The sequence below is a fragment of the Protopterus annectens genome, chromosome 13.part0 (genome assembly GCF_019279795.1).
Source record: "Protopterus annectens isolate FY-2018-M chromosome 13.part0, PAN1.0, whole genome shotgun sequence".
Classification (NCBI taxonomy): domain Eukaryota; kingdom Metazoa; phylum Chordata; order Ceratodontiformes; family Protopteridae; genus Protopterus; species Protopterus annectens.
This window is the reverse complement of record NC_056747.1, coordinates 247,143,089-247,169,716: the sequence shown is the minus strand read 5'-3', so window position 1 is coordinate 247,169,716 and position 26,628 is coordinate 247,143,089. Positions and strand designations below refer to the sequence as shown.

Here is a 26,628-nt window from a genome sequence, read left to right as displayed (position 1 = left end):
GATCACTATTATGTGAGGAGGATAAGTACAACATCACGAGGATCAGTGTTATATGTGGGAGGATTAGTATATTATCAGGAGGATCATTATGTGAGGAGGATAAGTGCAATATCAGGAGGATCACTATTATGTGAGGAGGATAAGTACAATATCAGGAGGATCACTATTATATGAGGAAGATTAGTACAGTTTCAGGAGGATTAGCACAAGGATTTCTACAGCTGCGGGCTCTGGGAGTGGACGACCTGGTACGAGCTCCAAATTCTGGTTAGGGTACAGAACCAATGTCCAACAGTATGGCAGAGAGGGGGAAGGGAGTCAGGATGAAATTTTATTACATTTTGATACAAGTCATTTTAATACATCCGATATTGTGTTTGAACATGATGGTCTCAAGATATTTAACTATAGTAATACTGCTATGAAAAAGGAACATTTTGAGATTTTTAAGAAATGATTTACCTTTGTTCTGTTGGCACCATTCAATCTTGTAGACACTTAATTGGAATTAGAATTATTTGTAAGGAAGATTAATTTTAAATTTATATTTTCGAATGAGGATGGCAATTATCACCAGGAATGTAGAAGTTCCAGTACCCTTAACCCCCCATTTATTACCTCCAGTAACAGCTTTTGAGAAGATTTGAGAAAAGGAGATTAGGAATAGTAATGATAAGGCTGTTAAGAATGTTAGATTGTTTTAACCTGATATTAGAATAAAGCCAGACTGTGTGTGTGGGGGGGGGGGTAGATTTAATGATTGTGATGGACTATACAGCTAAAATGTAAAAATATTTAAACAACAATATTTATTTCAAATTAAACTCAAGGAATGAAGTTAAAAGAGCTTAAGGGTAAATCACTGTATGGTTATACAATGTTTTGTTGAATGAAACAATACCAGCTGCAAGGGTTAAATATTTAATGGTAAAAAAGTCACTTATCCTTTCTTTATTTGGAACACTAGAGGTGCACAAGTATATTAGTGACCCCTCATTAAGACCTGTTGTGGCTTCTGGGGAATCAAGGACCGAACCCTTAGCAAAGATGGTTGACAATTTATTAAAATGTTCTTTTGGCAATAAAAAAACATTTTCTGAAGGATTCACAGCACTATCTTTGTCAACTTGATAAAACTGGTTTCCAAGAACATCTGATTTTTGTAACTACAGATTTTAAACATATTTTTGTAATTTCCCATGAGGATGGACTTGAGTGGTTCCTTAAGGCACTTTATACTGGGACTAGCTTTGGCCAAAAATTGGTAAATTTTGTGGTAGAATTGATGGAGATAGTACTTACTAACAATTTTGTATATTTTGAAAGGGATTATTATAAGCAAAAGTGAGGGGGCAGCAATGGGACAGGCATCTGGTCCAATTTTTGCAAACATTATTTTATCGTACTGCGGTGGTGGTGCTGCGGTAGCATTGTTGCCTCACAGTAAGACATTGTCCTGTTCGAATCTCAGCTAGAGCATCTTCTGTGTGGAGACATGCATGAATGGGCGTACCTTCGTTGAAGGTTGTGCATCAGGGCCGGCAACTCGGCACGTAAAAATCTACTGCCAATCATTAGCGGACTGGAGTTCCGCTGTGGCGACCCCTAACCAGGAAAAGCCGAAAGACACAACAACAACAACAACTGGGAGAGTAAATATATTTTCAGTGATTTTTACAATGATTTAATTAGTTTGCATTTTTGATTTTTGGATGATATTTTATTTTTTTGGAAAGAGACAATTGATTAACATTTGGAATTTTATCAATATATCAATTTGACAATTATGTTTTTTTTTTAATTCAGCATGGATTATGACAATGCAAAGATTAATTATTTGGACTTTACACTTAATAAGAACTATGATAAAAAATTACATCTAATATTTATGGAAAGACTAACTGGTCAAACAATTATTTGAATTTTTTCAAGCATGTACCCTTTATGACAAAAGAAGAACTTGGTGAAGGGTCAGTGTGTGAGGTTGTCTCGGATGACATCTGAAGAAAAGGATTTTGAAATTCAAGTGGAAAAACTGAGTGGGTTGTTTAGAGTCAGGGACTACCCAATGGATTTTTCTAATGGGGTGGCCAAGGAAGTCTCTAAGGCTAGACTAAGGCTAGAGATGAAAGGTTTTGTCCAAGTTTGAAAAGTAAGGAATACATTTACAGTAGCCTGAAAAAAAATATGATCTGAAGAGAGCATTAGTATTAATTTATAATGGTACTAACAAGATAGCAAAACATATTATTACAAGTAATTGGAGTGGAGTGTTGGTGGTTTTAATTTATTGGACAGAATTAGAGTTGATCCCAAATTTGTTTATAAGAGGGGGAGGAGTTTAAAGTTTATAATGGAAAGTAATAACATGAGCAGGAATATGAAAAATAATGGAGGGATGTTTAAGTGTGTGGTATGTGCTCAATGTCAGTTTATTTTTGAAGGAAAAAAATAAAACAATTTAAAACTACCCGAGAGTTACAGAATGCAAAGGAAGGTATAATTGTAATACAAAATGGGTGGTTTATATTGTGCAGTGTTTGTTCTGAGAAGCTTCCCATATTGTCAAGACAGACAGACAGAGTATTAAGGGCAAGAATTTATGAAAATGTTTATTCAATAACAAAAGAGGATAAGAGAAATGCCCTATAGAAACATACTAAGTATTGTGAGGATTTTAATTTTAATTTTTTTTTGAAAAGGTCCTTCAGAATGTGAGAGGTGGAAATTGGGAAATGTATCTTGCAAAAAAGGAGTTGGAATTATGGAAACTGAAAAGGAATGCAACAAAAAGTCCGGGTATTAATGAGAAAGTTAACGTTACTAGTGTTTTACTGTTGAAAGCAGGGCAGGTTAGGTGTTTTACACTCACTAAACAGCACATTGCTGTTTGTCTCTGTATGTTTCTGTCTGCATGTAAGAGTGAGTGAGTGTGTGAGTGTGCTTGCTTGTGTGAAAGTGTGAGACAGAGAGAGGAAGAGAGTGCTGACTGTCAATCCTTTGAAGGTATAATACTCCTAATGCATGGCAGCAATGACACAATTTAATCTTCATTTTTTATCTATGAAATAATTATACAGAGGAGAAATATATTCTAAATCAGGGACTGCAATGGGAATGGGGGAGGGGGTGTGGATAGAGAGCAGCAATATCTTGCTTTGTTTTTATGTTTTTTAATAGGAGACATGGAAACATCTCAAAATAAAAGTGTGTGCGTGTGTCTGTGTCTGCACATGTGCATGGGTCAGTCTCTTTTATGTCTGTTTTTGTGAATGTGTGCGTTTTTCTTTGTGAGTATGACTGCATATGCTTCTCCAACAACAATTAGATACATTACATTAAATCTGAAACATTAGGCAGAGGAACTATTTTACATCAAAATATATAAACAATGTATAATAATAATAATAATAATAATAATAATAATACACATTTTGTTACATCTTGCCCATTCTCTAACCTTTAGAATGTCCTCCAGGGTGTGTGTTATTTTGGAAATACTACCTTTCCATCATCTGAGGCGTGCATTATTTCTACAATACCACAAACCCTAATGGGCATTACTGCTTGCTTACCAGAAACAAGAAAGTAGAACTTTCCAGCAATTATAGACACTGATAGAGAAGTACAGTAGACTGCCAAGTAATCGTTTTCTCCAGTGATCAAAAGGTGTACCAAGCTGGCATACTAGAATACGATATTGCAATCTTTGAAAGTTTAGCTTAATGCAAAAATGTGAACCAAACACAAAGATTTCAGTTTCATAAAACTTGTGCACATCACAACCCACAACACACTCTTGTATTATGTCTTTCCATGTTTAAGGTGTTCTTTGACCTATTTTACCAGCCTTCAGTAAGTTGTACAATAAGGAAATCAAATCAAAGCAATGGTCCCATTAAATCACTGTTACAAAACCTTCTACACTGATTATAATTATGATATCTGAATGTGTTTGTCATCATCCCTGGGATTCAGTAAACTCCATGTAGGCTTCGTTCTAAGCCTACATGGCATTTGCATGTGTGCACGGTGATGGGTGGTAAGCAGCAGCACTAATTACATATTCATGCTGCGCACCATGTTTATATATAAATAAGCATGTTTTCATGGCTAGCAACAGTGTTGCTGGCCAGGAAACCATCTAAAGCAATACAGATAGCAACTATGGGTACATCACAGCACAGTTAGTTAATGTGTTTGCACAGAATGCCACAATGGTCACCAGTGCTTAACATATAGTTCTTATAGCCCTTGACCTCTTAGTACAATAAATCTGTACAAAGACCAACACAATGGAGGACAATGACCAGGAAATAGGGACAGATTTTACATACTTGCTCTTTTAAACTTAAAAATGTGCCAGAATAACAAGGTTTGTGTTAAGATACATTTTCTGAGGGAAATGAAGTCTGAAATTTAAATGGATCATAGGATCATAGGAGGTTACTAGGCTAATGGCCCTGGGGCCCTTACAAGCATAGCCAAGAAGTTATACCCAAAAAGAAACCTCAGTCAGCACCTGTTGCCCCTGTCAATAAGGGACACAGGTGGAACCCCTGGGACATATCTGTGGTTTCCCATCCACTCAACAAGGTTACGCTTGAAGAGGGTCAACGAGGTGCTCTGTTTGACATATATGGGATATCTATTCCAGAGGCGGGGCAGTCTCTGGGAGACAAACCTGTCTCTCCAACAAGTTTTGTTGATGTCGCATATTAGATTCAGGCCTTTCAAGTGGGTAATGCGTGAGGAGTTAGACTTACAGATATGGAGCATCCCTAGTAGGGCAGAGTCCGAGATTGCCTTGTAGGCAAGACACAGATCACTCCTGAGCAACCTGTACAATAACGAATAGAGTGAGAGTGGTTTGAGCCTGTCCACATAGGACAGTTGTTGGAGGCCATAGATTCTCTTTGTGAGGTATTTCAGTGGCCTTTCCAGGTGGTGCAGATGTTTGGAGAGGTACATACCAAACGGGGGCGTTATACTCAATTATTGGTCAAATGAGGAAGGAGTATAGAGAGGTAATAACCTCCGTTTTTCTCGATGCAATCCCTTTACTTATGAGATGAACCAAGTAAAAGGCTTTTCTGACCACTGCCAGTACATGGTGGACAGATGGGAGGTTGTTATCAACCAGAGTGCCAAAGTCTCTCACCACAGGCTGTGTGCTAGGGGGTTGCCAGTGATGTGGTAATCAGTAGGGGCCATGTTTTTGCCAAATGGTATGATGATACATTTTTCTGCATTTAGCTTGAGGCCATGACTTTGGCACCAGTTATTAGTTGCTGTGATACCCTCTTGCAGTATATTAACATCATTTGGAGAGTCAGTGACAGCACCCAACTTACAGTCATCTGCAAACTTGGTCAGCCACAGGCCTTTTGTCTTTGCCTGGACCTCTGAGAAGTAGATGCCAAACAGTAGGGATCCCACGGCAGATCCCTGGGGAACTCCACTAGGGACAGGTCTGCTACTGGAGGTGGAGGGACATATTTTGACTTTGAGTATCCTGTTGGTGAGCTACTTGGCCACCCACCTGATGAGATAGGATTTACACCAAGTTGTATTAGCTTTTCAATGTTGCCTGAGTGGGGGATTGTGTCAAAGGCCTTGGCCAGGTCAAGGTAAGCTGCATGCACTGACTTTCCCGCATCCAGGGCCTTGGTGATAGTCTCAAAGAAGTCAACCAGGTTCAACAGGCAAGATCTGACCTTGATGAATCCCAACTGGGTGGGGTCAAGTGCTTGGAGATTGCCTATGTCCTTGTTTATGAAATCCATAATAATACACTCCATGGCTTTACAGTTCAGACTTGTCAAGCTAATGGGGTCGATAGTTCCCAGGGTCAGTAGTGGCACTATCTTTGTGCAAGGGAATGACAATGGCAATTCTCCACTCTGCTGGAATGAAGCCTGTACTTAGGCTGTGGTTGAATAGGGTGCTCAATGGTGAAGCCAGTACTTGTTGGAGATGGTACAGAATACAGCCCGGGATACTACAAGGTCCTATGGAAGGTGTGTTCATTGCCTTGGATAGCGCCTTTAGCACTTGATCTATAGAGATGTGAGGTGTAGGACAAGTATTGGGGATGTAAAATGGGCCTTTGTGGGGGACAGGGGGGTAAAGTTTGCACTGAACCAGTGTGAGTGATACTGTTAAGTACTAACTCGGAACAAACCTGGGCTTTGCCATGGAGGTTCCTGACATAACTGAAGAAGGCTTTGTGGTTTGCCTTTGTTTCATAGGCTAGTTTAGATTCATAACTGGCTTTGGAGGCTTTCACTAGTGATCTAATTTGCTTGTTGATGCTAAGGATGGAGTTTTTCCAATTTGGAATATGTTCCTTTTTACCCTTGGACAACAGTTTCTTCCTTTTCTTGTAAAGCCTGTTGATAGAAGATGTCCACCAAGCAGGTTTGTGTTTCCTTGAGGAGCAGGTTTTACTTCTATTGCGTATGGCATGCAGTTATACAGGTGCTTGTATACTGCATTGACGTACCATTCATCAGAGTTGTCTGCATCCTCTGAGGGGGGCGGTGGTGTGAAGCTACAAATACTCTCCCTTAGGAGTTTGTATTCAGCTTTTGACAAGTTTTTAGCTTGATTACAGTTGGGGGGTAGGGTGGGATAGAATCTTCGAACGAGATAGTCCAATGATCTGATCTCACCAGGGAAGAACATACTATGGGAGTGGTGCAGCAGTTGCCCATGTTGGTGAGAACCAAGTCCAGAATGTTATCTCCCCTTGTGGGGGATGAGACAAGCTGGTCTAGTGCATTAGAAATTATGAAGTCAAGCAATTGTTGCGTGAGTGCATTAGTGCAGGAATAGTTCACCCAGTCTATGGTGGGGTAGTTGAAGTCATGAAGGATCAGTGTGTTAGGGCATGCCTTAAAGGAGTCAAGTAGATCCAGGTAAGAGGGATGGGTATCCTGAGTCATGGAGAGGGGTCTATAGCTGGCTATAACTTGGATGGGTGTCCTGACAACTGCTGGAGTAGTTCTAGTGCATCATGCTGGCAAACTTATGTAATTATTTAGTGATATCAGTCCTGGGATCAACCTAGTGATATCGCAGAAAACCACACATTTTATAAGGAACAGACCAAAAGATATACAGCAAAAATCTCGGCAGTCTGTAAAAATCTGGAAGGTTTTGAGGTATGCTAGTTATGTATATGGTCCAAACACAGTACAATACAGTGTATACAGTGCAGAGTTTTGTGAAATCCCATTCCTGGCATTCTGTATCAAAGTTATGTAAATGATCTATAAGGGTATATGGACTACCATGTAAAATAAACACTCAGGAGAAGTGTGTGTATTGAATAGGGACACCCAGATGAATTGTAGGAATGAACACAGGGAAAGAGGACAGGTGAAACAACCTAATGTAAAGCAGATGAGGGCATTTCAATGGAAGACAGTTGTAGCAGCAACACCAATCACATATCAATATGGTACAGTATGGACTGTGCAGTGAAAATGTGCATTATGTGACTGTTACACAAGGTGACATAACAATGGGGAAGATGTCTGTGTGAGATAGGCATTCTTACATGAACAATGCAGAGGACATCTATCAGGGATGTTATATACAATTGAGGTAGGGTACATATTGTGAAGATGTGCAAACTGATTTGCCTGAATATGAGTGTAATCTCAGCAGGGGTCTCCAGGAAATGGGACATAGCTAAAGCTAAAGGCTCATGGACAACAGTAAAAGAAGTACAAACAATCATGGACAATATTACTTGTTTATTTATTTACATTTGTTTACCGGGAAATTCTGACTGGACACAGGTCTTTTTTCAGCAGAGACCCAGGAAGAAAAGCTCCACAGAATGACATGATAGATGGTAAACAATAACAATCAAGGTATGTATACAGTAGAGGTGATCATGACATGGAAAAATACAGGAGCACATTAGGTACAATTAAGTAGTAAGCTCTAATTACAAACATCGAGAATAAGAAGTAAGATGGATCTACCTCATAACACGGACAAGCGAAAACACCAACAACAAGATCACCAACACCACAACACCGACAGTTGAAAAACATGACAGTTCACATGCCTGACAAACCACAATCCCGACAGTCAACAAAACAAAACAAATCCGTTTCCAAAAAACACACACACAACACAAGCACACAAAAAACTTACAAAACTACACTAAACCTTACATACACAACTATCTATGCACTAACCTTAACACAAACCCTAACCCTAAGGTCCGTCACTATCGCACACTTACCTTACCCGCACCCTAACCCTAAAGTCCATCATTATCGCACACTTAACTTACCTGCACCCTAACCCTATAGTCTGTCACTATCGCACACTTACCTTACCCGCACCCTAACCATAAAGTCCATCACTAATGCACACTTACCTTACCTGCACTCTAACCCTAAAGTCCATCACTATCTCATACTTACACAGTTGCGCTCGTTTCGCATGTCGGGGTTTTCAGCATTGGGATTCTGGACTGTCAATTATTTACGTTGTCGGTCTTCTCATTGTCAGCGTTTTCAGCTTTCATTCTTTTCAGGTAGACCCAGTAAAACACAGTGCTACAAATTTTCTAACAGTAACTAGATAATAATAATAATAGACTAAACAATAACTAAATCCTGGAAGGATTAACAATCAATACCACCAGTAATCCTATGTGTCTGCCATAACATATATGATTCTGACTGATCAGAGATGGCTATGCACATGTCTGTAGTCTATGAGGGTAATCATGCACACTGTCCTGACACTGTAACATCTGCTGGAGGTGTTAGGAGGGACACTGCTGTACTTGTATGTAACAGACATGATACAGCATTAACAACTCACACAGATCTGTTGCACACAGTTGGGATATTATTGGTGTCCATTTAGAAGAGGTCCATGATGACATGTTGGTCTGCCTCACAGATGAGGAGAGTCAGGATGTGTCTACACATGCATGTATCAGGTGTTATCCCCTTAACTCAATGGATGCATGTTGATATACACACTTCTACAGGAACATAGTCTGTGTGGAGGGTGTGTTGAAGTGTATATTCAATCATATCAGCAAGCAGTATTTTCTAAGTCACACAACAGGCAATCTGTGTTGTCACAGCCCACTGATTCTGTGTGATAAGCCTGGATGAAGGTAAGACAGTGCATACTGCTTACCCTGATCTGGCCTAGGTTTGGACATGCAGATATCATTGAGAAACTCTCCCTGCTGGGGATTAGCCCTTACATCACTAGATGGGTAACCAATTGGCTAACTGACAGAAAACTTACTGTGAAAGTTGATGAATCAACTTGTGCCAGTAGAGCTGTCACCAATGGTGTACCACAGGGATCAGTGCTTTTCCCTTTACTGTTTGCAATCTATTTCTTGACAGGTCAGGCTAAAGTATACAGCCTTTGGATTACAGTGTTTGCTGATTCTTGCATATTGGGTGCAATCACTGACTCCACCTATGAGGATGATAAACTACAGGAGGGTCTAACACAGACAAATAAGTGGTGACAAAGCCACATGGTCTACAAATAAATGCAAAATTATGTCATTATTTTGTCCTTCTGCAAAGTGGAATTCCCTGCTATTTACAGCCTTGACAGCAGTCCCAGTAATCTGAAACCCAGTGATGCAAACATTGGGAACACACACAGATAGCAATCTGAACTTCAAACACAAAGTGTCAACACTGGTATTGAAAGCCTATGTTGTGCACATCATAAGTCAAGCCATCATATTCAGGTCTGAGGAATATATATTATAGCACTGTACTTGAGGCTCACTAGAACACTAATGCTCTCTTTTGATGATCTCTTTTGCATGTACCTCACCAGACACATGCAGCCACTGGAGAGACCACAGTGGTTTCTCAGCAGGAAAACACAGGGTCTACAAACCATGTCATGATGTATGTGGAGAGACGGAAAGCCATGTCATTATAATCTGTATTGTAGAGGATGAAGTGAAGTCTGCCTGGTCTCCAGGCCAGTCTCAGACCCTACACTGGTGGGAATAGTGCACATCCACAAATCAGATATAGCTGTTGACATCAGCAATGTCTGGTGAGGAGAATATGGTAATAACAGTGTCCCACATGCTGGCATAAAAGGCCCTCTGTAATGTCAACACACACACACACACACACACACACACACACACACACACACACACACACACACACACACACACACACACACATGCCCCAGTTGACTGTAGTGAGAACAGAACCCCTATTTAAGTACACAGACTACAGAACTCTGTATTTAAGGCAAGCAGCACAGCTCATGTCTAACTTGGACTGTCTCAGACAACACTTTATAGCCGATGACATCAGCAGTGTCTGGTGAGGAGAATATGGTAATAACAGTGTCTCACATGCTGATATAAAAGGTTCTCTGTAATGATAAGCACAAACACACACATACCCATCTATACCCCAGTTGACTGCAGTGAGAACAGAACTCCTACCTATCTAAGTACACATACTACAGAGCTTGGTACTTTAAGCAAACATCACAGCATAAGTCTGATATTTACAAGGCTGCAGGACAACTTATAGTGGATGACATCAGCACTGGATGTAGGAGAGATGATGTTGGGAGGCTTGCATAGGTTCATAGGAGGTTACTAGGCTAATGGCCCTAGGGTCTTTACAAGCTTAACCATTTAAAAACCCAAGTACCCTTATTGAGTATAGGTAGATGGCTGTTGTTAGGAGAGAGATTTTGTGATCAGCACTGACTGCCCTTGTCTATGAGGGACATAGGTGTCACCCCTGGAGTGAATTTACAATCACCCATCCAGTTGCCAAGGTTGTGCTTGAATAAGGTAATTGAGGAACATTGCTTCACATGCAATGGGGAGCCTATTCCAGAGGCCTGGCAATCACTGGGAGATATATCTTTCTCTCCAGCATGTTCTATTTATGTCACAGGTTAGAGTGAGATCCCTGGAGCAAGTTATTTTTGTCCCATTTGATTTGTGGATGTCCAGCAATTCCATTTGGGCAGGGAATGAGACTGCTCTGCAGGCCAGGCACAGATCACATCTCAGCAGCCTGTATGATTCTAAGTACAGTGATAATATCAGCCTTTCTATGTATGCCATGTTTTGGAGGCCCTGGATTCTCCTGATCAGAAACCTCTGTGGTTTCTCCAGTTTCTGCAGTTTCCCATGAGGTACACACAGAAGGGAGCATTGTTCTCAGTGGTCTGATAAGGGTAGAGTACAGTGGAGCTATGACCTCCATGGACTTGGATGCAATGCCCTTATTTATGAGGTGCACAATGTAGAATGCGTGTCTTAACACTATAGAAACACAGTGATTGTACTTTAGATTGCTATCAACCTGCGTTCCCAAGTCTCACACCACTGAGTTCGGTGCTATGTATATCATAATTAGCAGGGGGTACTCTTTTGCTGGAGGGTCCAATGGGACATTTTTTTGCATTAAGTTTCAGTCCATGATTTTGGCACCAATCATTTGTCTGTGTCAGCCCTTTCTGTAATATGTTAACATCATTGGAGGACTCTATATGACTGCACCCAGTTGACAATCATCTACAGACTTGCAAAGCCACAGGCCATCTACCTTTGCCTGGACTTCAGAGAAATTGTTTCCAAACAGTAAAGGGCCCAGCACAGATCCTTGTGGTACTCCACTGGTAACTGGTCTACTGGTGGAGCTGGACTCCCCAATTTTTACAGTGTATGTTTGTCGGTGAGCCAGTTGGCTACCCATCTAGTAATATATGGGTTAATTCCTAGATGGGAGATTTTCTCTATGATACCTGAATGGGGGATTGTGTCAAAGGCTTTAGCTAAGTCAACATAGGTGGTATGTTCTGTTTTCTCTCATCCAAAGCTTTGGGGACATTATCAAAGAAGTCCACTAAGTTTAAAAAGCAAGATCTACCCTTGACAAAACCAAACTATGGTGGGTCAAGAGTGATGAAGATCACTTATGTCCCTATGGATAAGGTCCATGATGATTCTTTCCATAGCCTTGCAGATAAGGCTGGTTAAGCTTATGGGTCAATAGTTTCCAGGGTCAGTTGATGCATGTGTAAGCATGTTCAATTGTGAATATAGTTCTAGATCTGCATGTTACCAGATTGATGTGCATTACATATCGCACAACATTTGATATTAATTTATGTAGTGTGCTAATATATTTGTGAACAAGTACTGAGACACCAGGATTGCAGTGCATGGGGGAGGCAGTACATGGCTGCATTGTAAATATTGTTAGATAGGGCCTTTATTTTGTTAGGTTTCCACATGTAGTTTCATGGCATAAAGAGTAAATGGATAGTAAACAGCACTAATACATGCTAATATATACCTTACATAGTGCAGCGGTGAACAGCAAGTTTGCACAATGGTTTTCAAAGTGTTTGCACATGTGAGATACACATTTCCACTACTTTCCCTGTTTTCACATAGTTAAGCAGTGTACAAAAGTGAGCTGCAATGCTAAAAATCTGAGAGTTAGTAGTGAGTCTATGAAACACACCTGCTGCTTACCTGAGTCTGTGGCAGCAGGTGTAACTACATTAACCCATTTATTTTTGAGCCCAGATGATATTGGTTTCAAATGCAGGTGCATCTAATATTTTTAAATAAACAGTGATAATACAATGACATTAATTCTTTAAAGTACATGTGTTGCTGTGTGTTGGTATAACACAGCAGGTTTAAGCAGCATTGTGCAGAGATAACCGCAGAATTGTAGAGCCGCTCACTGTCATTTGGCATTGGTGAGTGATGATGTAAACACGGAGGACAAAAAGTGAAGGGATCCATTGCTTTTACTGGTACTTGTGTGTGTTGTATGTGGTTCTATTTTTAGACCAGATTAGGTGTTAAACTGGGATAGATAGGGAAGTGATGAAATGGGAAGCAAGCGGGGGGGGGGGGGGCAGTACAGGAATGTGCAAGAGTAATCTAAGTACCATAACTATCCATTTCTTCAACAGTGAAAACTGATATGTGCAGAATATTAGCTGAATGTGCACTGGCAACTCCAGAGAGAGGGGTGACAACAACGTGATCATGTTGTATGGCCAAATGGACCAAATCAAGTGTGCCAAGAAGATGTGTGTGAGAAATGGAGCTCTATGTATGGGATGATATTTTTTTTTGTAGGACAGATGCCCATTTTTTTTTTTATTCAGTAAGAGAGGAATGCTGGGAAGGGACAGAGTTATTTCTGGGAAAAGTAAGTTGGGTAGGGAAGGGAGCAAACAAACAAGACAAGATACAGTGATGGTGAGGGACAGAAAAGGTTGGGGGACATCATGATTGGGGTAAGAGAGGGGACAACATAGGCTCATGCCCGTCAAACATGGTGACAGTGAGAATCGAGTCCTCACTCACCGGAGTCTTATCACTGTCCCCTTAAAGCACTGGCAGCTGGAGTGCTTGATGTCTTCTCCTCCTATGTACTGTAAGGGACAGTAGCCTCTCCATCCGGAGTAGGGTTACACCAATACATGCATACATACAAATATTTCAAGCATGGGCATTAATGCCAATGGGTTCACTACTAAATCTCGAATTACAGAATCTCGAGACTCTGAAACCCGAAGACCAGAATCTCGAGATTCCGTACTATCAAAATTAAAAAAAAGAAAAAGAAAAAAAGAATATTTAGAAGGTATATACAGGGGAGCAAGCCCCCCTGCACCCCCCACACCCCCTGCACTTAAATATACCAACTCTGAGATCACACTACAGTGGAGTGAATGGCAAAATTTCTGTTCCGCTCTGCACGGCACTATTTTGCCGTTCACTCCACTATGGTGCGATCTCAGATTTGGTATATTTAAGTTGCAGGGGGTGTGGGGGTGCAGGGGGAGGCTTGCCCTCTGCATATGCTTTAAAATTTTTTTTTTTTTACATTTCGATATTATGGAATCTCGAGATTCTGGTCTTCAGGCTTCAGAGTCTCGAGATTCCATAATTCGAGATTTAGTAGTGAACCCATGCCAATATACCAAAACACTTGTTCCCATAATAAGTGTCCAGGCTGTTCTTAAAAATATCTAAGTTAATACTTGCTTTAATGTAATTTGGTAGCCTGTTCCATGGATCAGCTACTTTCCAGTGCACAGCACTATACAACAACCCTGGCATCTCCTGGTGGGTGATAAAATCTCCACTTCTGCCACTGCTCCAGGAGGGTACCACAGCACCAACTACCAGGGCAGTACTACCTGAGGGCACAGATAGTGCAAGGGTGGCAGAGGAATTGCTGCTAGGTTAGATCCCAAACATGCTGGGCATCAGTGCTGCAGCCAGTGGACAGGGGCAAGCTAATCCACTGGGGCTGGCCTACCTCTCTGTGCTGCATAGCATTTAGTGATTTGTTACACATGAATGACATGGGGACATTTTGACAACACATAATACAAACTAAAAAAAGACAGATAAGGATTGGGGTGAGAGAAAAAAAAAAAGAGATAAAATTAGTGCCGTCATATGTGGCATACAATGCATTAATACAATTATACAATTATTTTATCTGAAGTATTACATTTTTAAGTATATGTCCTAACAAATATACACTATAACTACAAATAGCTGAAAGTAATCCTTGAAATGTGTATATATTGCACATATGCGTGTTCCAGTTATACAGATTACAGTTAATAGCAGGGCATTTATGACACTTGTATATAGCTTAATTTAATGTAAATATTATTAAAGAAATGCAGTATTGTATAGTTGTGACTCATGGTATTTGAACCCACAACCTCTGACTACTGTCTACTATTTGGCTCCTAAAGCTGGTTTGTGCTACAGGCTAATGCATGCATACTTGCTTTTACAGTTAGGATATGCATGCTCAATTTGCTACAACTGTATAAGTAATCTGTCTTTAACTTTTAAAGCTACAATAATACTTCTCTTGTGCTGCATACATACTATTTGCTTCCCTCAGTCTCTCCATTTGAGCAGCATGAACCCGTCTATTGAACTCAAGTTCAGCATCAGCTGAGGAAAGAATGGAAAAGAACGGAAGAGCATAATGCATACCAGTCTTGCCTATACTTAGCTTTCTAAGTATTACAAATACTCTCTTACTATCATAATTACACAGCAATGGGGTGTCCGCAATTTCAAATTCAGTCAACCAACATCTGAGAGCATCCCTTTTGCACCTCGTAGGCCATTAAAATGATACCTGCACGTTTTTCCAGTGTGTGGAATGACAGTAGCACTTGATACAGCTTGAGCAAAGCTACTCCACACCTCGGACTTGTACTGGGAGCCAGAACAGTCCCCCTGTCAAAACCTTTGTCTGTCGTGCTTTACCATGAGTCCATTAAATATCCTGGACTCCTGACATCCCACCTGTGTGCCCTAAACTGGGCAGCTTCCAGACTAATTCCAGACATGTCTAATACATGACCTAGAGCAATAGCAACTAATGTTTTTTCGCTGATTCCAGTTATTGCGTTTACTGGTGGTGCACAAACATGAGCAACAATGCCAAACACATTTGTGCAATGTTAAGCAGAGAGCAGCAGTGCCAAGCAGGGATGAAATACATTTTTGAAACAATAAGGTTAATCTGATACTTAACCTTAGTTTGAGAGGTGTCAGCTGATGTAGCTTGGAAATATACATTGAAGATTGGAAAATAACTGATAGGTGAGTTAAGTTTGCAGACATGCACTGGGGGCATAACTGTTATGACCTGGCACATTTGTTTTTGGCTTTATACATTGATAAGATTGATTTATAAAGTGTGAGATTCAAACCTAAGCATAAGGGACAAAACATTTTCTTTCAAAGTGTTGATTTTCCATCTTTGCCACAGAAGAAGTGCTGCTCAGACATAGACAGGTGTCATTCATAAATACAGCTTGACAGTTTGAGGTGTTACACATGTATGTGTGTGACCTGACAAGGTATATAGATCCAGTTGTGTATGTGTATATGTAGTTGTGAAGGCCATGCAAGTCCAGATTGCAGAATTATACTTACATAACTATAGTGGACATTATAACCTCAGTTATACATGTGAAAACACAATAGGAGTGTATTATCCCTATACATACAATTCGTATCAGCTCCACTATCTAAAATGCTATAAATGAGAGTGAATATAATGGGAAGTGGAACAACAGTAAAAATGTCTGGAATATCCTGTATTAGAACCCAGGACCATGTGTATGGAAGTTCTATACTTACACCTGTGCCACAAGAATGTTGAATTAACACTTGTCTATTTTTTCAGTTCATTGCTATAAAGTGCACTGTCACAACACACCCTGTACTAGAACCCAGGACCATCTGTAGTCCAGCCCTACACTTACACCTGCTGCCACAGGACTAGTTACATGACATTTCCATAATTTCCTATTCATTCTTAAGTTCTCTGTGTTAACTGCCATGCAATGCTGATTAGTGTGTTTGCTTGGTGCCCAGCAGAATTATTTGAATGTATCTGTTTTCAGTTATTGGCTGCCTGCATCCTGTCTGCAGGTGTTCGATGAATGCAGCTGTTGGGGAACCTTTCTAACTGCCGTGCAACGTGTTGCATGATGGAAAGCAAAAATTTCAACAATTAATTGTTTTAGACCTTTGCACTTTTACAGACTCCCTGTCTACAAGTGTTCTGTCTGCTTCCTGTCTGGGCTACTAGTGTGAGTTTGTGGACTGCTAAGTGTCGTGCAAAGGAAATAAGCACAGCCAAACCTGACATTCATTTTCTCCGTTTCCCTTGTTTGCTCTAAGTCATGCATTTTTCTGGTTTTGGCACCATTCTTTGGTCCATTATAACCACTGGCTGGCTTGACCTCTTGCATCATGGGCCTCCTCTTGTTCCCCCATTCATCAAATATGGCACTCTCTACAACTCTTGTTGGTAATGGACTCCACCTATCAGCATGTGGTCTTTTCTGGACCTCCCAATCACTGCTTTCCTCTATACCCCCTTCTCCTCGAGCTTTGGAAGTAAGGGGTCGGCATGACACTGGTTATTCTATCTATCTATCTATCTATCTATCTATCTATCTATCTATCTATCTATCTATGTATCAGAAAGGACCTCTTGAATGTTTAATCAATAACTTTTTGGAATGACAACATAGGTATTACAAAATAATTGCATTTTAATAAATAATTAGTTGAGAATATGAGTACCTCTTTTGAATATTTAAAGTCTTGTCATGTATATAAATCACTGCAAATCCTACTGTACATTGAATGAATTTGCGCTCGTCTTGTCTGCTTAAGTAATAAATGGTCAATGTCAGAACGTTATACTTGAGTCCAATTTCTTTGGAGTTTTATGTATTTACCTGATCTTATAAGGGCACTTAATTTATTTGATTTCTTCGAATATGAAAATTTCTAATGAATTTCATTTCAGGAAGTATTTATTATTTTTATCACATGCCCAAAACTTGATAGCAATCTGAGTGTTACCACTTGGCTCCTGCTTGCTCAGGCTTTAATCATTATCTTTTGGATTCAGGGATACATAACATTTGTGCTGATGCTCAGGGTTCATAGCTGACTTAGTGCTTAGTATAGCTGCATTTCTGATGTTTAATTAGTACCATTGGTTTATATTGATCTTAGAAAGTAGTAATACACATTTCCATTTCAGACTTCACAACCCTTACTAGATCATTAATAATACTGATGCACAAAATGTTTGATGCTATCAACTATCTAACCTTCTAACTTTTATCTTTAATGATTTTCCAGTTCAAACGTATTTTGCTAAATTGTTGACATTCAGTGACCATCAGTACTTTTGAGAGGTATGACTGTGTGCATCTTTGATGCCTGAGGCCTACTACTTAATGGACACATATAAGTTACATAAGTCTCTGCTGTCACATGTTAAAGTCACTTCTGTACAAATCTTCTACCTTTTACTTACTTACACTACCAAATAACAACCTGCAAGGATATGCCATTCATTCATATTATTACACAATACACTCCGGGTACAGCACTTACCTTGTAAATCCATCAATTTCAACAGTTTTAGTTGAGGGATGCATTTGATTGATGTTAGCAGTACACCATTACATGGGTAGGTAAAGTTTGAGACTATTGCCTGGAATCAATGTCACTATATGTATATGAGTAGGAAGAAGGTTTTAGACCCCTAGGTGGTGAGTGAGCATGCAATGCATTGCCTCTTAGCCAATGTGAGGGCATACTGAGCACACCCACGTCTGTCTGCATGCACAACAGCTTCTGGTTCCTCCTCTGACTCCTTACCTGCGTGTGGCTGTCGTGACCTTGCCATTGGTGGTGTGCTGTGTGCTCCTTCCCCTTGTTGATCCTGCTGCAGCTGTTTTCTCAGGATGATGCTGTGTTGTATTCCACATGCAGTGAATATTTCAGTACATGTAGACTGTACTGGAGGACTCCCCAAAACCTATCAAGCACCAGAAGTGCAACTTCAGCATTCCAAATACACATTCTATGATATTTCTGGTTTGAGTGTGAGCCTCATTATGTCATTCTTCAGCAGGTGCGTGTGCATTTCTGATGGGTGTCATCAGCCAGTGCATAACCTGCAATCCCCCAGTAAATAACCCTGTGGGATATCCCCCCTAGTGAACATCTGATACAGCTGGGAGGTGTATTAGATATGTGAATCATGGTAATTGTCTGGATTGCCAGCAAACATGTTCAAGATGATTCCCTTGGCATTACACATGACTTGGCAGTTAATAGAATGGAAGCCCTTTCTATTTGTGTAGAGCCTTCCCTGTTCCCCGGATGGTGCCTTAATTTCTATATGTGCACAATCTGTGGCATCCAGTATTTTAGGGTAGTGTGCTACAGGGTAGAACTCATGCATATGTGTGGCCCTGGAAAATATATGTGGTCACTGGCATGTTGGAGCATAGCATTCAGGAATTGATAGAGGATCCTGGATGTTGATGCCTGTGACACCTCCAGCATGCTCCTTGTTGGTCTCTGAATGATACCTGTAGCTAAAATTCTAAGTGCTACACATACCTTTGTCCCCACTGGTATGGGTTCTCCTCGGTTTGCCCTGGCTCTGAGTTGAGCACGACAGAGGTTGCAGAGTTCCTGTAGTGTGTCTCTATTAACCCTGTAGCACTCTACAGTTTCCACATTATGCAGATTGTGATAAGTTAAACAGGGTCTGAAAACTCTTCTCCTTCTTGGCCACGGTCTATTAGCTGTAGCAGCACCATCAACTTCAGTCTGTTGCACATGCACATGAATTAAAGCAACAGCAGGCCCTAATGTTGTTTCTGTGTAGTCTCCTTTCCACGAATGTATTCCAATACGTTTTGGAATTCGCAGGGAAAACCAGGACTGAGTCAATACAGTTGCTTTATAGCTTGTTGAATAGCTCCCACATCTTTGATTGGTTGATTAGCATACAATCCAGCTGCTTATATTGTAATTAGCATGCTGTGGTCTTTACCTTGTTTGTGCTGCTCCACACACCATGTAGAGCTGCTTAGTGACTCTAAAACAGTATGCTTTGCCTCACCACACAACACGCACATGGTGTAAATGGATTGTGTAGGCTTTATTGAATCTGGTCACGTCTTTTTTTCTTTTTATCTCAGCCAGTGGGAGTCTAACATTTTAGGTGTAAATGTTTTCAGGCCAATGTTTTTTTTTTCTGAAGTGAAACAATTACATTTAAAAACATACAAGATGCTGGCTGGCTTCAAAAATCACACAACAAAAAAAGAGTTGAGACACCTAGGATATTTTCACTGAGAAGATATTTTTCCAGTGTTAATTTTGCTTCATCATGTAAGCTGTATCATTTATATGTCCACCTCACAACAGCACACCTAAAACAAGTGTGCACATGGTTATCTCTAACCAGAGTGACAGTCATCAGTCAACCACTGGCTTAAATTTCAACATCAAGTCCCTAAACAGCTTGGCATAGCAAGCAGCTTTTAATAAAATCTTAAGTGTCCTAATGGAAGGCAGGTATTAGCAACAGAGATTGGAAAGAACAAGAAAAATATAGTGCCAGACTTCTGACTTTGTTGTAAAGAAGCAGGAAAATCATGTATAATGTCTGTGGTCGCATCTGTTTTAGTACCACTTACAAACTAAAGAGTTGTATTCTCAATATATGCAGGATTCAGCCTCATTTAATGTACAGTCTCTTAAATCCTTTCCCACTCAATCCTATCTCCACCCCCATTATAAATCAGGATGGAAGGGTGGCCTAATGGTTAAGGTGTTTGCCTTACAAACACAAGGTGCAGGGTTTGAGTCTCACAAGGGATAATTGGCTAGGCTCACAAGGGCAGTTAGCTTAGTACTAACCTATGAAATAAAAAAAAGGATTTTAGCAAATCATAGTCCATTCCGTCTACCTGTGCTACCTACGGGAAAAATATAAAGTACTTCCCTAGATTCTGAAGACTGCTAAAACATCTTGTTTTTGGTAGTGGCAGTCTTTCAACCATTTAGTGTATGTGCTACTCTTTTAGTCTGCACTATTTATTTTAATCTGTTTACTTCATCTGGTGATTGTGCAAGTGGACACATCCTAAGCAGCTCTTTTTTAAGATATGACCCATTTAAATTGCTAAGGAAATAAATGTATTTATTCATATATACATACAATCCATAGCTTAAACATAAGGAGAAACTCTACTTGCATAGAAAACTGCAAAGCTAAAATGGATCATGATTCAAGCTATTTATATATATATATACTTCATTGCCCCGTGAAGTAGCAGGGATTTACTAAGTGCTACAGCAGTTGTTTGTGAACATAAGTGAGATGCTTGTTTTAGTTCAGAAGTGAAAGATGCTTTATCAAATTAGCTTCTAATTAAAGGGGGAGAGAGAGAGAGACACTGTGATATGAGCCCGTGACAGAGAAGGCTTTCTCAAAGTGGCAAGTTTGCTCTGAGTCAAAAAAAAAGAACATATTAAACAGAAAAAAACTGAAAAACTGGGTCAAAAGACATAGCTAGTACTGCTAAAAAGAAGATAAACAACATAACATGCAAATATCTTAAGTGGCTTAGAAATTGCACAGGCAAGTCCTCTAATAAAAACAAGTATAAATACTGTAAGATTTGATAATGTGTATACCACCAACACAATGGAGAAAACAAAGGCTTGCCGGTTTCTCGTCTGAGATTTAAAGAAGAAGAATATTAAGATTCACATTATATATCCAGCAATACTACAATTGTACCTTGGGAATGGCAAAAGAACACTCAACACTTTAAAACATGCAGTTTTCTTTTGTGCAAGACAACTAATGTAATTCCTAATAGGTTCATAGGTCATTTCTATGCTGCTGATCTATGAGGATCTTAAAAAGCCTAGCCCCACATTCCTATGGCAATTATTATGCCTTATGCTTTGCAATATGAATCTCCAAAGCCGTATGAGTATATGTTGGTCACTTACACATTTCCCCTATTCATGAGGCCCACTGGTGGTAAGCCAGGGTTGAATTTTTGGATACCCATCCTTTCGTCCAAGTAACATTTGAATACAGCAAGAGAAGAACTCTGCTTTTGGTGGAGGGGAAGCCAGTACTTTAGAAGTGGTATTATCTGTGACATGTAGCTATCCCTCCAGCAGGAGTGGCCTTAGGTCAACTATTGCCCTAGGCAAAAGCGCTCCACTGGGTCCCCCACACCACACGACACCCCCATCCTGGCCTACCTACACCAAATAAATACTGGAAAAGCACCCCTGCTACAACGGTGCCCCACGCGGCCACCTAGTTGGCCTATGCTTAAGGCCAGCTATGCCCTCCAGCATGCTCTAATAATGTTGTAAAAGAGATTGATGGTCTTTGAGAAAGTGTTTCTGATACCACTGGACTGCTGAATGTGTAACAGGTCTGACAGAACAGTTTCTATTGGGGCAATATATTCAAATCAGAGATTGCCTCTCAGTAGTCTGTATGATAGTGAGAAGAGAGAGAAGGCTTTGAGAAGTTCTACATAATCTTTGTGATTTAGGTCCCTGATTTTGTTTAGTAAGGAAGCATTGTGTTTATTATCGCTGTGTCAAATGTCTGGAGAGGTACAGAGTGAAAAAAATGCACTGAAGCCAATGATTCACTAAAAAGGCAACCAGAAAGACACTTTAAAGGAAGTTATTGCTTACAAAAACAAATACTAATATAAAATGGGTTATGAAATATATTATTCACTAATAATCCATTTTCTAGGTATGATTTGTAAATGTCATACTTACTTTGTAAAAGTTTATCTATATTCAAATAAGCAGAAGGGCTGTATTTTGTTGTTTGTTATCTTGCAAAAAATACATTTTTTGACTTTTTTTTGTAAATTTATTTGTATGCCCCAAAGGTATTCCTTGCAGGATGCATAGTGATGTATCGATGCTTGCACTGTTGACCTTTTGTTGTTTGTTTTAGGTTTTTGTGTTTGGGTATTTTGTTCAAGTAATATATCCCCATTTTATGTGCATATATACATGTGTACATGCATACATATACACATACATATGTATGGTCTGATGTGATAACCTCTTCTCCATGTTTAACCAACATTATAGGACACCAGAAAACCTTCCAATGATGTTCTGAGCACCGAATAACTGACTGGTAACAAACAATACATTTCCTGGAAAAATAAATAAAGAGGTGTATCCATTTAATTCATTTAAGTATGTTCACCTATTTTCCCTTTTACTCAATGTTTCATTTTCTTATTTATGCTGTTACTAAATGGTGCTAAAAAGATGGTGTGCTCACAATTACAGCAAATACTACTTTGTTATTGTTAAACCATAATATGTATGAACTTGTAGCATACAAATATGGTGCTACAACTGTTCTAGGACAGGGAAGTGGTGAGTTTCCAGTTTTGGACTGATCACAGTCCTGCTGGATGTCTTTATGTTTTAAATATGTAGCATATACAACTATTGCTTTATAAAAGTTAAGCAGCTTAAATGGAAAACATTCTAATGGAAAATGAGTTGGGAGAGGCTTTCATATTGAGAGAGATAGCTGTGAAGTAATAAACAGAATAACTTATGACTGACAGAGTGGTTGATTGAGAACCTTAAGCAATTGCTAACTTTGCAGATGTTAGAATAAAAGCAATTTTACATGTGGATAGCAATAAGCAGCTACTGTTATGCATGGTAGGATGGTGACTCAGTGTAGTTTTTGTAAGTAATTATATTTACTGTCAAGTGTAAAACAGACATGCACTGAGTCTATGAGAAGGAGCAGAGATGTCACTGTTTCTGTGGTCCTAGGTTGATAGAACAAATAAGGCTACCTGTCAAGTGGTTAGTATGAACATTTTAGGGAGAGATGCTACCTCCTTGGTCTTGGCATTGGGTAGGTTGAGTTGTTACAGATTTGACTGGAAGGCAATGGGAAACATTAGTTGTAACTGCAGAATAAATGTTTAAAGGCAGTTCAGGCAAAATTATCCTTTAGGTAAAGACGTATCTGAATTTGATTTTTGAGCTTGTGCCATTGACTTGCAATAATGAAAGGAATTTTATTGGATATTTTTGTGTTGCAAACTTTGTATTATCATTTTAATTAATATTTCTGTCATGCAGTACATGGGCGAGGGGTCTACGTTTTAGATGAAAAAACAGTGAAGTACAAGTTTTGTCTGCGAGTTGAGTTGATAGATTAAAAAAAACTGAACCTTTTATATAGATTTCAGGTGTGGATGTTACATGTTATCAGGTTAGAGCTTTTAAGGAACAGCTCAGGATTTGAAATCTTCTGAAAATAAGAAGAGTATAAATTAAAAGTGTGGTCAGCATTTAGATTTAGGAGTGAGTCCTCATAGGTAGTACAGTCTGCATGTGTGCTTGTTTTTTTTTTGTTAATGATTGTCACTGGAAGTTGAGGGCTGGCATAAATGTGGTTAGGTCCTGTTTAAAATGCATAAAAACATGGTGTTCAAGAATTCTACATGAAGAGGGGGGCATGGCCAGCATGGGCATAGTATAGCAGCAGAATTCATCAGCTCCACTAAAGGAAATTTAATTTTACTGGATTTTTGTCTTCTAACAAGAAAACTTGGATTTTTTTTCTACATATATTGTTAATACTTAACTTCTACTACAGGAATATCTACTAAAAAACTAAAAGTGGACATGTTTTCCAGTCAAAAATCTTTCAGGAAAATGTCTTCTCATCTAAAAAAGAATTCCAGCATGAGTCTCACTAAGACAGGTAACCATGACTCCAGCCTTAAAAGAGAACTACAGACTTTAATATCTAACGTTCAAGACTTGAATACTAAGATTGATAAAATTGAGTCTAAAATAGACAACTTTAAGGAAAAAAAAAACACTAAACAGATGGACCTGATACAAGAAGATCTGAAGCAACAAAAAAGTCAAATAACCAGTATTGAACAATCACTAAATGACATGGACGGCAGATTAATGGAGAATGAAAACAACAGAATTTTTACTCAAACAAAACACTATGTTACAAAACAAAGATGGATGATCTTGAAAACAGATCCTGTCGAAATAATATGAGGATTTTTGGTCTCCCTGAAAATATAGAAGGAAACAATAAGACAAACTTTCTCAACATCTGGTTACCTAAAACACTTGATCTCCCAGAGGCTATGTCCTTCGGAACAGAAAGGGCTCACCGGTCATTAACAGCTACCAGCAACATTAATAAAAAACAACCAAGGTCAGTCATAGTAAAGTTTATCTCATCATCTGATAAGGAGTTAGCAATAAAGACTGCCTGGTCTCAGTCTCCTTTGAAATACAATGATTCTTTCATTCGTTTTGACAATGACTATTCAACAATGGTAATTGCCAAGAGAAAGACATTTTACCTTTAGTAAAAGAATTAAAGAAAATACAGATCAAAACTCACCTTTTGTTCCCTGCAAGATTAAGGATTTTCCTTCCTGAAGGACCAAAGATATTTGAGGACTTGGATTCTGCACTCACATTTGTTAAAGCTGATAAACTGCTGGAGAAAATAGAAGAAATGGAATGGGCAAGTCCTTCTCTTAAAAGAAAGGCTTCTAATTCCACTTGGAAAACATCTGAAAAACAAAAGTGACAAAAAAATAAATGAACCAAATTTATAATGTACACATATGTTTCACTTGTCATAGGGACTTTGTTACTAACCAATCCATTTTTTGTTGTAATATGCCTTCAAGGTAAGATTTTCTCTTCATCATTTATGATGCATATTCATACAAGTTATATACACACTTTAAGTAAAACTTTTACAGTATTAATATTGTTAACCCTTCTCTTCCATATATAGTCACCATGCATCATATGTTTCTTTTGTGCTTCAGGCTCTGTTCTAAAGATAGTTAACAGACATGTTTATTAAATTAATATATTAACTTTTCTCACACATCATTTTACATGTCAGTAATGACTCTAGAGCTAACTTTGTTGTTTGTGTCACTCAGTCTCATATGCTGCAGTGCCTTTATTATTTGTTTTTTTTTCATATCATATTTTTATTTTAATTTATACAGTCATGCTGTTATTTGTTTTAACCTATATAGTCACTTTATTCTTGGTAGACATGACAAGCTGGCAAAAGTGTTGTTTTTTTTTATGATGGAAAAGGGCATCCTTTATTTGGTGAAATGTATCAAAATGTGCTTGTGATGTTCCTGACCTGCTGTAGTGCTGTGATTCCCTGCTTCATGTGTTGCCTCTGAATACAGTATTGGGAAAGACTCATGTTACTTCCTTTTTTGCTCTAACAGTTGTAATAGGGCCTTTGAAACCTAGCTGTCTCTGAATACTTTACTATACACTTAAAAATAACTGTTTGCCTTTGTCCCCACGGATTTCCCGCCAATTTAATAACTAGAGACAATTCCTGCATGTTACTCACCTTGTGCAGGCTATCCACGAGCTTCCACTGCTTCATTATCATCCATTCAACCTGAAAACACCATTAACTTCTTTGCTTCGCATTTTCGGCAACGCGACGCCTATTGATGATGTCAGCGCTAAGAGATCTGCATCTCCAGGAAGTACTGAGCTTGGAAATCACCGAGAAGCAACTTTAATAGCTTAAATTAATGTTATACTCAATATGTTTTAATTTTTACTTGGTTTGGAGGCTACATGACAGTTTCTTGAATACCACATTATGGAATATATAAATCACCATCTCCTGAGGCAAGAAAGCTTGTAGGGAAAAAAAGAAGAATAAGGAGAAAAAAGAAAGTGCATAAAGTGAAGATATAACTGTAAGTACATCTATATTCACCAGCAACACTCACAGCAATGTAACTTTACATATATTATTTATGTTACCTTGTCATTCCATGTTTTTATGATATAATTTAATCTATGTCAGTTTTAAGTTATGCATTTAATACATCTTGTAGAGAGATTAATCATACTAGACATCTGCTGATTTGTTAAATAGCAGCCTTGAATATCTGTTTTTACACTCTTGATCTATAGATTCATATTGTAAGAATAATCTCTGCCTAATATAGTACAGTTACTGCATTTTCTTGAGTTAAAATGCAATAATAATACTGTTCTCTTGTGTTGTAAGGGCTTAACATTAACTCATCAGCAAGCTTATTCATAAGTGGATAGTGAAATGTGAACATAGAGTTAATATCAATTGG

At 39.0% G+C, this 26,628-nt stretch overlaps 1 long non-coding RNA gene across 4 annotated transcripts in view; it reads right to left on the bottom strand.

Annotated features, from left to right (window-relative positions):
- Positions 1-26,628, bottom strand: part of LOC122787210 — an 832,143-nt gene that overhangs the window by 164,121 nt on the left and 641,394 nt on the right. For 3 of the 4 annotated variants that reach the window (XR_006362550.1, XR_006362553.1, XR_006362552.1), the window contains 2 exons: positions 25,875-26,173; positions 24,879-25,053 (listed from right to left, as the gene is read on the bottom strand). This is a non-coding gene — a long non-coding RNA (uncharacterized LOC122787210). The remainder of the gene's footprint in view (positions 1-24,878; positions 25,054-25,874; positions 26,174-26,628) is intronic. The other variant, XR_006362551.1, reaches the window with a different exon arrangement.